We start from the raw sequence: 14,008 nt of genomic DNA on the forward strand, positions 1-14,008 counted from the left end.
CCCGGCGGACAGGTGCCCACAGGTGCCTGCTGGTTCCGGAGCTGCCCCTTACACACTGCGCATTCCCAAATTTTCAGTGTGGGTGTGTAGGCAGAGGCCATTCTCAGAAACTAGTAGCAATTAGTCTTCCTGTTTCTTCTCCATCAAAAGGATCTGTTAGGTGGAGCGAGCTTCTGTGAGTTTTCAGACCACTTCTGTGTTTAACTGCGCCCCCTCTAAGCCTTGTTTCATGTTTCGTTTTTCTTTTTTCATTGGTTTCTTTGAAGGTCTTTCCAGGAAGGAAGAAAAGATGTGATTTCCAGGGTGTGATTATATTGTAACCTTTGAGAATCTATATTTCCGGCTGGAGGCTGGGCTCCTGTTTTTATGTTACTGGTAACTGTATTGTTTGCCGATGATCCTCCGCTTCCAGAACACCAGAAGCCAGTCACCCATCATCAGCTGCGTGGTGGATTGTTTTCTCATTCTTGGAGAGGAAGAGCTAAAACACCATTGCTGCTCTGGAAGGCAGTGCCTGCCGACTTACTCCACAATAATAAAGTGTCCAGGTTCCCAATGTCTGCTGGACTGAACACTAATGAGGTGCTAAAAGACTCCCAAAAAGTTGCATCAATATTTTAAAGCCTTTTCTGCCACAGGGAAGCATCTGTGTTCAAACTTCGTTTACCGCTGGGTAAGGCAAGGCTGGTGTCTCCTGATGGATGTGCTGTCAGAGGAAATCTGCAGGTAGCTGCTCTGTGCTCAGAAATGTACAGGAAATTGGTCACTAAGCAGAATCTGGTATCACCTCTGGAGAATATCAGCAGACCCATTACAGCAGCTGCATTTCCTGGGTTAATGTGAACTAAATCCAAATCCAGATGAGCTCTCCTACCGAGAGTTCCTGAAATGGGTGCATTTATAGGACGGATGACCTGGTCAGTGACGTGCTTCTTGAATGTAGACCTATCGAGGGGCATGCTGGAGCCTTAGAACTGAGGTGAGAACCTTACGGAAGACTCTGCCTGCAGGTGCCCGTGCCCAGGTGGGAGGCAGTGGGCACTGGCAAGTCGACCCTAAGTTCCTAGATTAATTACGGTATTTGGGTTGGCTACGGTAGAAACGCAATCCAGCTGGCTCAAGCATACTCTCTTCATAAAGAAAGTGTCCTGGCTTAGGGAACTGAAAACATCATGATTCCTTCATGCAAAGTTCGGTCAAGGGTCTCTCTGGTTTAACCAGACTTTGTCTAGAATTTTTTATTCCTGAGACAGGCCCTCTGTCCGTGGAAACACGGGATCATGCTTCGGTCCCAAGCCAGCTCAGGACACCTGCTCTGCCAGGGGGCTTTTCCTCCTGACCTCTCCTACTCCACGGCTGTCCTGCTCTGGGCTGGGATCAGCCTGTGCAGACCCCTCTCTGTCCTCCCGGGCAGAGGATGAGCTTGGGAGAGGTTGGCCCTTCCCTGAGATTCCACCCTCCTGAAGGCAGGGACTGTGCCTTATTTACCTCTGCGTCTTTGGGCTCTGTTTTACTACCGCTATGAACAATACTGTTATTCTTATTACAACTAGGCGCTCCCACGAGGTCGTGCTAACACTGTACAGTAAGCATTTCAGTATGCACACTAGCGAGCTCACCCATGCACGCAGAGTGCACACATGCCTAGAAGTCCCTTTCGTATTAGCAAGCACAGGACGTCAGCGCGAGTTCTAACCTTGGCTATGGCTCTTAGTACATGACTCAGAGGATTTTGCCCCTCTTTGGCCATACTTCCCAATACTTCCCGTGAATGACTGGGCGTGCTTTTCCTTCCCATCGTCCGTCACCAGGAGCCAAGCATCTAAATATAAAACGTCAGGCAGTTCGGATGTTACCGCCCAGGTTTGTTTTCCTTTAAATCTGTAATTGACCAGGCACCTGGGTGGCTCAGTTGGTTAAGCGACTGCCTTCGGCTCAGGTCATGATCCTGGAGTCCCAGGATCGAGTCCCACATCGGGCTCCCTGCTCGGTGGGGAGTCTGCTTCTCCCTCTGACCCTCCCGACCCTCCCCCCTCTCATGTGCTCTCTCTCTCAGTCTCTCTCTCTCAAATAAATAAATAAAAATCTTTAAAAAAAAAATAAATAAATCTGTAATTGACCATTTGTCAATCCTTTCTAGTTGGAGATACAGCATCTATTTCCTGTTGTCTGGACTGGGGAGAACACTTCGTTCTTAACCTTCTGCTCCTGCTGCGTAGATTATGATTTCACTATTAATTAGACAGATTTGTGGGTTGTTGTTTTTTTTCTTTCACTACTGTTTTGGCGACCTCTGTTAAGAACTGACATTCCTAATTGAAATCCTTTAATGTGGCAGCAGGAAGCTGCAAGCTCCCCAGCTTCTGTCCGGGCCCAGGGCTTCTCCGTCTCCCCGGGGCCAGAGTTGGGGCTCCCTGGGCCACCTGCAGCCCCTGCAACTGCCTTCTTGGGACAGCCATGCTCTCAGCTGCTGCTTACCCCTGGCGCTTACTGCCTTGTTCCGTTTACAGATGCATTCACTTCGTGCTCCGTGAGAGCAAAGAAGACCTTCATTTCTGTTTTGGTGCTTTCCTCTGGGTTTAACCGCCTGCCACGTGCAGTCAGTCAGCTCACCATCCCTTCCTCCTGGTTCCTGCAGAAGTTACCACATTAACTCGGATGCCTTGAGTCTCGCGGGACAGAAATTCAACCTGAGCGGGATTCAGGGAAGTAATGAGATGCTGGTTCGCATCACTCAACAATCCACACATCAGGATCTCGGTTCACCAGCCCCACATCCTGAGGAATCATTAAGGAATGATTCTCAGGTGCCTAGTTCTCTCCCTGAGTCCTTTTCATTGGTTCCTTAAAGGGAGGGCCGCAATGGTCCTTTAAGGTACAAGAGATGGTATCCCCGTTTTACAGTAACTAAGGCTCTGGGGGTAGACATGCCCACATCATCCAGGTACCGAACATGTAAGATGAGGTTTGCGTCCCGATTCGCCCCACTCCAGAGTCTGTGTTTGGTCGGCTGTGAGCTACCACCCCGGATGATACAAATCAAGAAACACTTGGTGAACCTCAAGGATTGTTTTGTTGGGGAGTGTATTTGTGGAGGGCCCCATGAACCCGGATGGCACCCCAGCGTCATAGGAGAAGCCGAAGGACCACAGCGAACGTGTTAAGACCAATCAGAGTCTTTGACCCTCCGGGGAAGCGTTTGGAAAGCCAGCACTGATGCATGCATCCAGACTGGTGGTATTCACATGGGGCGGCATCTCATTTCAGTGTGTGCTGAAGATAAGGGGTACCGCAAAATGAGACAAAAATGAACAAAACAAAACCAAAATCAAATGGGAAACATTTAGAGAGGGCCTTTCTCTGTAAAGGCGGCATCCCTTGAGACTGAGTCAATACGAAGCTATCATATTCTGCATTATGCGCAGGTTCATTAAGGAATCAGTGGCCGCACTGATTGATGAAGCTTCGGGGACCAAGGCCTGTCAGCACAGAGGCTGCAAATTGCGGAGAAGGAGACACCTACTCTCTGGGAAGAAGGAGTTCTTTCAAGCCCAATCAATAGGGCCACATCTGCAGCCTGCATAAACCATGGAATATTGATAGAGCTGTTTGCAAAAGCCAGGGCTAAGAAGCTTTGCTGTTACTTGATTTAACTTCAAAGATTGGCCGTAACATGGAGCAAAATCAAGAAGGAAAGGAAAGTGGTTTCCATATGCGTTCCAGGGAAGACAACATACAGACGAAAATGGACTATTTTAACATGGAAACTCTCGCTCTGTAGGACAGGTGTTTTGCGGGCTGACTTGCAGAGGTAAGTGGGTAGGTCTGCCTCACTGGGTGGAGCATGGCTGTCAGCCTCAGAGCACGGCCTTCGTGAGTACTGTCGGGATCCTTGTTGCAAGTGATGAGTTTGAAATCGTTCAAGGTTTCTCAGTCCTGACAGGGGAGGTCTGATAACTCTTTGTTGTGAGGGTCTGTCCCATGCATTGTAGGGTGTGGATCAGCATCCCTAGGGTCCACTCACTTGATAACAGTGCCAACTACTTGCCTGAATTGTGACAACCCAAAATGTCCCAGACCTTGCCCAACATCCCTGTTTACACTAGATGTAAAATTGTCCCTGGGTGAGAACCACTGAATTCTACTTCTAAGGTGGCAAGGAGAGGAATAGATCAGACCTCATAAGCCCATATTTAGAAGGTTGGGGCATTAGGGATGATAGGAGCCAGAGATGAAACTGTGACCAGACACTTTCTGTGTGTCTCTTGTTTCTATGCATCAGTTTTACCTCCCCCAACAGGCTTCTCCATAAAATAAGGACCATGGCCACAAGTAGCTTCACAGTGCAACTCTATAATAAGGAAGGAAAAGAATCTTTTCCAACCAAGTTCAGTCCCAAAGCTCCTGTGAAGGGCTCTGGTCCAGCTTGGGTAATATATCTTACTGCAAGTGACTCCTGAGCTGTCTGTGTTGGGAGGGAGCTGAGGGACTCGGTTGGCTCACATGCTCTCCTGTTGGGCAGGGCTTTTTTGCCAAGGAGAAAGGAGGAAGATTTGCTCATCCATCCATCCATCCATCCATCCATCATTCCATCCATCGTTCCATCCATCCATCCACCCATCCGTCATTCCATCCTTCCATCCATCTATTCCTCCATCCATCCCTCATATACTTTGTGCTATTCCTTGTCCTGTGTGTGGAGGATGTAAAGATGAACAGCTCACTTGGGTCCCACCTCTGACAGGATTTCAGTGTGCTTTATTAGATGTTCAGCTAAAACTGGGACAAAGAGCTATGTCATCTCGGCAGGTGATGACAGTACACTTTTTAGTGGTTTGGGAAATGACTGAAAAGAGTCTGGAAGTAGATATAGGAGTTAGGAGGGAACAGAGGAAATTTGATTAGGAAGGCAATGAAAAATAATGCATTCTCAGCATTGAAAAAGCATCAGCTAGTTATTGTTGTTTTAATGCCCGATGTGCTTGGGAAATTGGGAGATGCCAGTTTTCTTGAAGCACAGTTAGCAGGAGAGGTGCTGGGACATAGTGTAGAAGGACAAATGTAAAGCTGAGCAAAGGAATTTGGAGTTTACCCCCTGGCCAGAGAGGAGTCACTGGACATTGGTCATTGGGTGAGAGTTTTTGAAAATGAGCTTTGGAAATAATGAAATTCAGGCAATAATGTCAGATGTGGATAGGAGAGAGGAAAGAGGATTTCTGAATTTCTCTTGCAAGGATCAAAATAATCCACTGGAATGCTTAAGAGGAGACCAGTGAGAAACATTGGTGACAACGTTGTTGAAGAGTTAAGGACTCAGACTAGAAGGAGCCATAATATCCTCAAAACCTCTCTTTCCTCCATCCCATGACCTTGTCGGCAAGGGCCATGAGATCTGGATCCTGCCAGCTTCTCTGACCTCTCTGCCCAGCCACTACACTCCTTTACCTCCTTTGGCTTCCTTTATAGCATTTGCCACCAGCTGACATTCCCTTTCAACTAGTTTATTTGCTTGGTTCTGTCCATCTCCCACAATAGAACGTGATCTTTGCGAGCTCTCGTGTCTCTTGTTCACTCTGACTCCACGTCGAGCACAGCATCTGGTTCCTACAGGGTGTTCAGTAAATATTCACTGAGCTTGTTCATTCATCCATCTATCATGCATTTATTCAATCATTACTCAATCATGCATATACCCAGTCATCTGTTCAGTGCACCATTTAATGGCTGCCTACTCCAGTTGGTTCATTAAAAAGAGCATTCGTAGTTGATATGTGGGTATTTGAAAGAAATAATGTCTAAATTGATAAACAGAACCTGACAGATATTTCAGCTGGTGCCTGTGTGTCACAGTTTAGTTTCTGCAAGAGGTCCCTTATGTGTAGTCATCCTCCCCCAATGGAGAATTCTTCCTTTTGACAGACAACCCAAAGAAAGAAGATATTGAAATGTTTTCTTATGGATGGGTAGAGAATTCTGGAATGGAACAGCTCATACTTTGTGTGGAGGGTTTGTTCTCAGAATCATGGCTGTGGAAGGTGTAGGATTTGGGATACCCAGACATTGCTGGTGGGAATGTCAGTCAGTGCCACTCCTTTGGAAAATGGTTTAACAGATCCTCAAAATATTAAAGGTAGAGTTCTCATAACACCCAGAAATCCCACTTCTAGGTATATATCCAAGAGAAATGAAAATAGAAGTCTGCACAAAAACTCATGCACAAATGTTCATGGCAACATTATAATATCAAAAAAGTAGAAATAACCCAAATGCCCATTTTCTGATGGTTGGATAAGCACATTTGGTCTATCCACGTAAGAAACTACTCAGCTGTAGAAAGGAATGAAGCCCTGATCTGTGTTACAACATGAAAGAGCCTTGAAAACATTATGCTACGTGAGAGAAGCCAGGCACAAAAGGGCATATATTGTATAATTTTATTTATAAAAAATGTCCAGTACAGAAAAATCTGTCGAAGCCGAAAGTCGATGAATGGTCACCAGGGGCTGGTGGGGGAGGGGAGTGTAGACTGAAGAGTGCAGTTTAATGAGTGTGCGGTTTCTTCTAGGGGTGGTGAAAATGATCTAAAATTAGATAGTGATTATTGCACAACTGTGGATCTACTAAAAACCCACCAGTTTGTACACTTTATGAGGTGAATTTTATGATATGTGAATTTTATCCTAATTTTTAAAAAATCACAGCTGACTTCTCAGAGGCATGTAAGTAATTTCTATAAGAGCACTACAGATGATCTCCTGCCATGGTCCCCTCCTGTCCACGAGGGGAGACAGTGTGTGCAGATAACTATGTGAGGCATGAGTACTAAGGATTATTACCACAAGAGAAAGAGAGTTGATTTTAGCGAGAAGCATGGACACTAAATTATTTGTTTGAAATGTTGCTTATGTGAGTTTTGGCTCTCACGCATAAGAGATGAAGATGCCAATCATTGCTGCCAAGAAGCATCTTGGAAACTTTGTGTTATTGGGATCTGAAGAAACTTCCATGGATTTGGACTTGAATTTGTAGCAAAAATGGTAGAGGTAAGACATGCATGTCATAGCTCCCTAGCACACGTCCAAGGAAGACATCACTAATTGATCCTTGTACGCCTCTCCCCAGGAATCCAGATTCCTTCTCAGGACAAGTCCCCTTCTCCTCCCTCCCAGAGCCTATAAGGATCCATCAACATTCACCAATGTGATGAAAACTTTCCTATTTCTGTTATAGCCTGTGGGAGGCAGGAAGAGTGTCTGATAGGGATTGGAGCATCCTATCAATGAGGTACACATTGGTACTAGATGGTTTCATACCTACCTCAGTTTCCTTCACTGGGTATTGCAATCACACTGTCAAGCAAAGCTTATGCTCAAGACTGTAAAACAGCAATTCTTAAGGTAAATACAGTCCCAAGACTTGCTTTGTTTGGCCAGTATCATGTCTTACTGTTTTCCTATTAGTGGTCAGTATTGAAATCTGATAGATTTTGCTTTCAACCTGGATGTCCTGCTTCTTTTGAAAAAAAAATCTGATGCCCTAAAAAGGCAGAGCCAACATTCCTCCATGGAAACAATTCATTCTAGGTGTGCTGGCCGCCTCCCTTGCATGAAATATGCTCATCCCAGTTTGCCTGGTCTCAATATCCCCAAATACATCGCAGCAGACCCGACACTGTGCTGTGGTTCTGGTCCATGCAGGGCTGTGTTGTGTTGTGTTGTGCTTGCTTACCTCGTCCGAACAGTACTTCCTGCCACTCCTTTATTCATGAGAATTTATGGGTAAATTACCTTATTGTAAATTGAATTATACTATGGTTGTACAGGATAATATGATGCTGAGTTCATTTTGTACCACTAGTGTTAATCTAGGTGTCCAATAAAGGAAGGAACCTCTATAATTTCACCCTGGCAGTGTGGGGAGGAGGCAGGACTCTGGGTACAGTGGATGTGACACACCACCTAATCAAGGGTTATGGCAGTGGAGGAGCTCAGTGCTTTAGACAGAATTTTCTCAGGCAGCTCAGAAAAAGTCTCATGTAGGCGAGCATGTCATTAGCCTCTATTCATGGTGGAGAGAACACCAAGCTCCAGCAATGGCCCCGCATTTTATAATGCTGAGCACATCGCTTATGCCCCAAGAATTTCCCCCTTGGGTAGATTCTGAATTCCTGGTTCTCTTGAGGAAAGACTCAGTGAGTGTGTGAGTTTGGAGGGCCAGCCTTCTCCTGGCAACGAGGAGCATGTCTTGTGTCTGCTGGGTCCTGTCCGCTTGGGTCTTTCAAAGTCCCTCTTCCAGTCTCTCTTTGTGGAGTAGGCGGTTGAGAGGCCATGGTTTGCCTTGACTTAGGTCCGTCCCGGGAATCACAGAGGTAAACTCTCTGTTACTGATGCCCCTGCCATACATAAACAATGCATGACTCTCCTATTTCCCAAGTGCTTTTTCTTGTCCTAATAGAAATTTCCTAAGAAGCTTTAATAGGAGTTGCAAAAATTCTGCAGAACTTTCTCTGATTTTCCCCCTTGAAAACCTGTTTATCCTGCCAAATACCTTATGTGTGTTTGTGTGTGTATGTGCGGCTAATTTATGTGCAAACCCCAAACATCTAAGCTTTGGCTTCAACATCTGTGCCAATGGAACCTAATTACCAGCGCCGCTCTCCAGCAGGCTCAGCGAGTGCGGTCGGAGCGGGTGCAGGAGGCTGGGCAGGGCCATCTGCTGGGCTTTCACCAGATAAACAGCTCCTAATCCCTTCTGCGGCACCGTTTGATGAATACGAAGTGTTTGGATCTTTTCCTAAGCTAACAAGCGTTGGTGGTGCTTTTAAAATCCCCCAAGTCAAGAGATGAGATGAGAACATGAAAACATCCTACAAATAAGCATATGCTAAAACTTTGTACTGAGCTCTAGTCTTTGGCCCCGGGATGCTCTGAAATTTCGATAAGGAATAAGTTTTGGAAGATACTTATCTAGAAATAGCAAAGCGTTATTGAAAGTGTCTGGAGGCAGAGCTTTTTCCCTGGAGGAAAAAGACTAACATGTCTTGGGTTTCTCATAGTGAGGGCCATCAAATAGAATGCAGAAATATTCTGTGCCATCTAATGGAGGTGGACTGAGAGAGGTCTCAAGAGTCTCTCATGGAGATGTTGTGTGTGTCTCAAATTAAGGTGAAGAGTGGACCCTTTTTTCAGGTCTGAGGGGAAGACAGCCAGTGAATATATTCATCTCCCAGGCCCCCTCATGGGAGCTTTAGGGAAATGTAATTAAAAACAGTGTCTTCCCCCAACTCAGAAAACCTCGCCAAAAAAAGTAGGGGAGAAAGAAAACGATTGCATTATGGAATCAGTATTATACCAGAATGTGATGTGCATCACAGCAATTTGCTAAGAAGTTTCAAAGACAGAAAGAAATTCTACCATTTTATAGAGCCCAAGCAGATCTAATCCATTTCATACATGTTCCCCAAATAAATCAGTTTTTCTTATTTTGAAATTTTATTTGCCCATACAGAACCCCAATTCATTTACTAATTATTGCATACTCTGTATGTTTAGTGCTTAGGAGAGTGAGTGTCCGACCTGGGGACACAGGCAGGCAGGGGAAAGCCAAGTGGGCTCAGGTTCCCTGGACTCAAACCACTGCACTGAGCTGGCGATCCTGGCCCCTCACCCTGGGAGTTTAGTTGGAAGACCATGGGCATCGGTCATGAAGCTCTCTCTGCCTGCTCAATCTTCTGAATCCTAGCCTCACACACTGCCTGAGACAGAAGGGCTTGTCTTCTGTCCTGTGTATTTGTGCTGAGCTATTCACCCAAACTCATTCAGAACACAGGTTTTGCATCCAGGTAGCATGAGCTCAAATCCTGGCTCTGTCTCTTGCTAGCTCTGTACCTCTGAGGAACTGGCCTCTCTGAACTTCATTTGGTGCATTATGGGAGAAGAATAAGAACACTTTACCTAATACAAGTACCATAAGGGTTAGATGGATACAGTACACATTAAGTTCTAAGAACAGTGCCCAGTGCATGGTAAGCGCTCCACATAGAGTGGCAACTCTTAGCCCTGCTCTGATTTCGAGGGTTATTTGAATATAAGGCAAAACCAAAAATTGATCTAAGTGCTCCTTAAGTGGCAGAGAATAAGCAATCCTTTTTGCAAAGCTATGTAAAGAGTATTAAATATCCTTTAGGTTTGGATGAAAAAGGACGGCTACATTTTTAATACAGTTTGCCTATCTTCATATAGGTGTGTGCATTTTTTGTGTATGTGTGAGAAACGTACCATCTATTCTGTAGCTTTTCTTCCTTGATTCGGAGCTTCGCATCTGTCAGGTTGAAAGCAGGGTGATGAGGAGGAGTTATAATAATGCATGGCCAGGTTCTTGCAGTTGAAACAGACTGGATGGATACAGGGGCAAACTCCAGGTGGGGGTGGGGGTGGGCACACAGATTAAACTCCTGCTTTTCTTCTAAATTACTGTGTGATGGTGGAAAATGCAGATGTGAGTCCTGGTCCTGCCACTTACAGCTCAGTGACCCTGGGCTCCTTACTCGCATTGCCCGGTCCTGAGCTTCTTCTTAGGCGATTGAGAATGATAATAGCACTTCATATTCTTGTTCTATAATCCAAGGACTCTATCTATATCTCTATAACATAAATATGTATAATGCATGTACAGTAAAACATTTATGTCCTATAAATATAAAATATACATGAAACACACAATAACCCATAAAGCATACATAGAATTATACTTATACTATATAACATAAATATACATAATGAATATATAATGCATACAAATACAACATATTTATACATTGTATAAATATAAAATATATATGAAGTGCACGATAATTCATTAAAACATACATACAAATTATATAAAATACTATACATATATACTATATAGAGTATGTTACTATATATAATAGATATAATTATACATTACCTTTTATATTTATATATATACTTACTTTACGTATGTACTATACACACACACAGAGTGGATAACCAGTGCAACCCCTCTTCATGTGACGACGTGAGGTGATAAATACCCACGTGATGAGATGAATGGCACAGATCCTATAGTTAGGCTACTACTGACCTTCTGAGGACAAGTCAGGAGGAGGATCATCTGCTGAAACTGCGGGTAAGGGGCACAGACGTACGGCCTGTAATCTGAGCGCCCTCTGAAATACCACCTTCCTGAAGACACACTTCTCACTCTTACTGAAACCGGGAGGGGCAGGACTTCTCCAGAAAAATAAGGACCCAATACTTACTGTTTTTCAGGGTAAGGAAGATGTCTTTTGTCTTCTGTTTGGTTTGCCTTTGCCTTTTAGACTGTTACTAGTGGAATTCTTAGAAGTCAACCTGGAATCCCTTCTCAGACCCTGGACTGAACCTGGGTGGCCCCAATCTCTCTCCCCACCTGCCCTGCATCCCCCTAAGGCCAGGAGGAGGTCGAGACCTGCAGTGAGCGCTTCCTGTTGGCTGCACTGATCTTAGCAGGTGGTACCTGTGTGGTCTGCGAGAACATCCGGTGGGGGGTGAACTTGAAGCCTAAATTCCCAAACATCTTGCTCCTGCGACCGAATCTTTTCCTTAAATATGCTTCATCTGGTCTGGAAAACATACATATTATATATTGCACTTAAAAATTCAGAAGGGCAGATCTCATGTTAAGTGTTCTTACCACAAAAGTTATTATTATTATTATTCTTAAAAAGGCCAGATTTCTGACCTCTGCTGAGAAACTGGAGCCTTGGCTTCCCTGGGGCTGAAGAACCGGGGAATAGAGGTTGGGAGTGAGTGAGCAAGGTTCCAAGCTCCTTATCCCCACTGCTCCCCTTACCAGCTGTTGTCCTGTGTTCCCTTTGTCCAAACATTTGACCAGGAGATGCAGTGGCCCACGTTAGAGCCAAGTGCTTGCATGCTTGTAACATCGTCACAAAGCAAAAAACAGCAACATAAATTTGCTTTTATAATAGCTCTTCCGTAACAGGTGTAGCAGAGTCTATAAAGAAACACCGGGTATAAACACCCTGGAGGGAGAAAGAAGAAAAGGAAACTTTCCCGAATCTCATCATAAATAAGTGATTTTTGTGGTGGTTTTTGCCTTGACTTTGGAAATAGCTATCAGCTCAAGGAATCAAGCGTTTCTGAGGCAATGAACTCCCCAGCATGGGGGCCTAATGAGGGAGCCCATAACTGCCTGGGGCTGAGGATCTGATTTTTTGAGGCAGAAGAAAAGCCGAAACGCGGGGATGAAGTGCCCATCCTGTGTGTAAACAGAAAGTGGGTTAGAGAGGAAAGTGTTCACGTCCTATGAAGTCTAACAGCCGCTTACGTGGATGCTATTATTTGACAAGAGAGTATGGGCTGCTATCGGCCCCTCGGCTCTTCTCCCTGCGCCGCTGGGCAGATTTCAATGCTAGAAGAGAATGGGGTCTTGCTTAGTGCCAGGCGGCCGCCGATTCCCCTCCGGGGGACAGTGGACAACTGGAAGTAGCCCCGTGGCTGGAAACCAGGCAAATGTGCGAAGTGACAGCCACTATGGTGGCCGCTGAGCTTATCCAAGAGCCGATGCCTCTCTGGACACCACCCGTGATACCGTGAATTATAAGAAATACGTATTTGGGTCTCCGTCTGTGGCTCCCGGCTCCCCAAACCCTCGGGGTTTTCTAAGCGATAGGAGCGATTTTGAGCATCTTTTGTTGTAATAGCTGGTCTTCTGTCCTCAGTGGAGAGTCATAAAGGTGGAAGGAGTGCCTTGTTATTCATAACGAGCCCCTTTCAACCACAGGGGTTCAGAGCCATCGGATCCCGGGCCTCTCCTGGAAGCCGAGCTGACCTGCACCGGGCTCTCCCCTAGCACCTGTCCTCGCAATGTCAATAACACGATCACTCTCAAACTCTTGCTCACGCACGCGTCAGGTGCCGGCCTCAGGCCAACCAGTAGGGCCCGGGCCGGTCCCCTTCCTGCTACAACCACAGCAGAGGTGGGCACCCCCGATTTCCCAGGAGAGGAGAATGAGGATCAGAGCACTCGCGTCCCTTGTCTGCGGGAGGGCGGTGGGGCTAGTCGTGTTACATTCTGGAGCTCAAACCACTGGTTCCCAAACTGCTGCCCATTGGAATCGCCGGCGCTCTTTGAAATAGGTCAATTCCCAGCTCCGACCCCAAGACATTCTGATTACATTGCTCTGAGCTGAAAGAGGGCAGCGGGGTCACCCTCAGGCGATTCCACAGTGCAGCAGAGCTCCGGAACCGCGGACCCTCCACTTCATCCCCCTGTTGCCTCTCCGGCTGCCTGGATCTTGTGCTTGAGTGAAAACAAGTTGAAGGCGAGAGACAGTGTCTTTGTTTCTTGAATTCTGGGTGGGAAGCCACAGTTCTAACACCGGGAAAACACCCCACAGGCCTGATGGCTGAAGAGGTTATAAATGAATCTGTGGACACACACGTTTGGCCGGGAGAGGAGCCAGGTCCTGTGTTTTCATGACCACAGCCCTACGGTTGCTGGAAAACTGAGGATATTTAAAACACCCCTGATGAGGAGCAGGCTCGTCCTGGTTTGTTTGTGCCCCAGGCCCACCCGAGAGAGCGAGGACGAGGAGGACGAGGAGAAGAAGGGCAGGGGCTGCTCCCTGCAGTATCAGCACGCCACGGTGCGCGTCCTCACCCAGTTCGTGGCCGAGGCGCCCGACTTGGGTCAGCTGAGCTACATGCTGGGCCCCGACTGGCAGTTCGACATCACCGACCTCGTGGCCGATTTCATGACGGTGGAGGAGCCGAGGATCGCGCAGCTCCAGGGCGGCAGGACCCTGGTGGGCCGGGAGCCGGGGATAACCACGGCAGCTTTAATGCACTGCTTGGCGCTTCCCCCAAATACTCAGCCCATTCTTTGCTTGTGTCCAGATACATTTGTGTGAGGCAGTTTTGTGCAAGTGTGTGTTGGTACGTGGGAGGGAGCAATGAACACAATACGCAGAATTCATCAGCCTTTA

At 46.4% G+C, this 14,008-nt stretch overlaps 1 pseudogene; it reads left to right on the top strand.

Moving 5' to 3' along the window:
- Positions 1-14,008, top strand: part of LOC102733892 (V-type proton ATPase subunit C 2-like) — a 29,188-nt pseudogene that overhangs the window by 2,117 nt on the left and 13,063 nt on the right.

Source organism: Leptonychotes weddellii, chromosome 13, assembly GCF_054177405.1.
Source record: "Leptonychotes weddellii isolate Sample4059 chromosome 13, ASM5417740v2, whole genome shotgun sequence".
NCBI classification, from domain to species: Eukaryota; Metazoa; Chordata; class Mammalia; order Carnivora; family Phocidae; genus Leptonychotes; species Leptonychotes weddellii.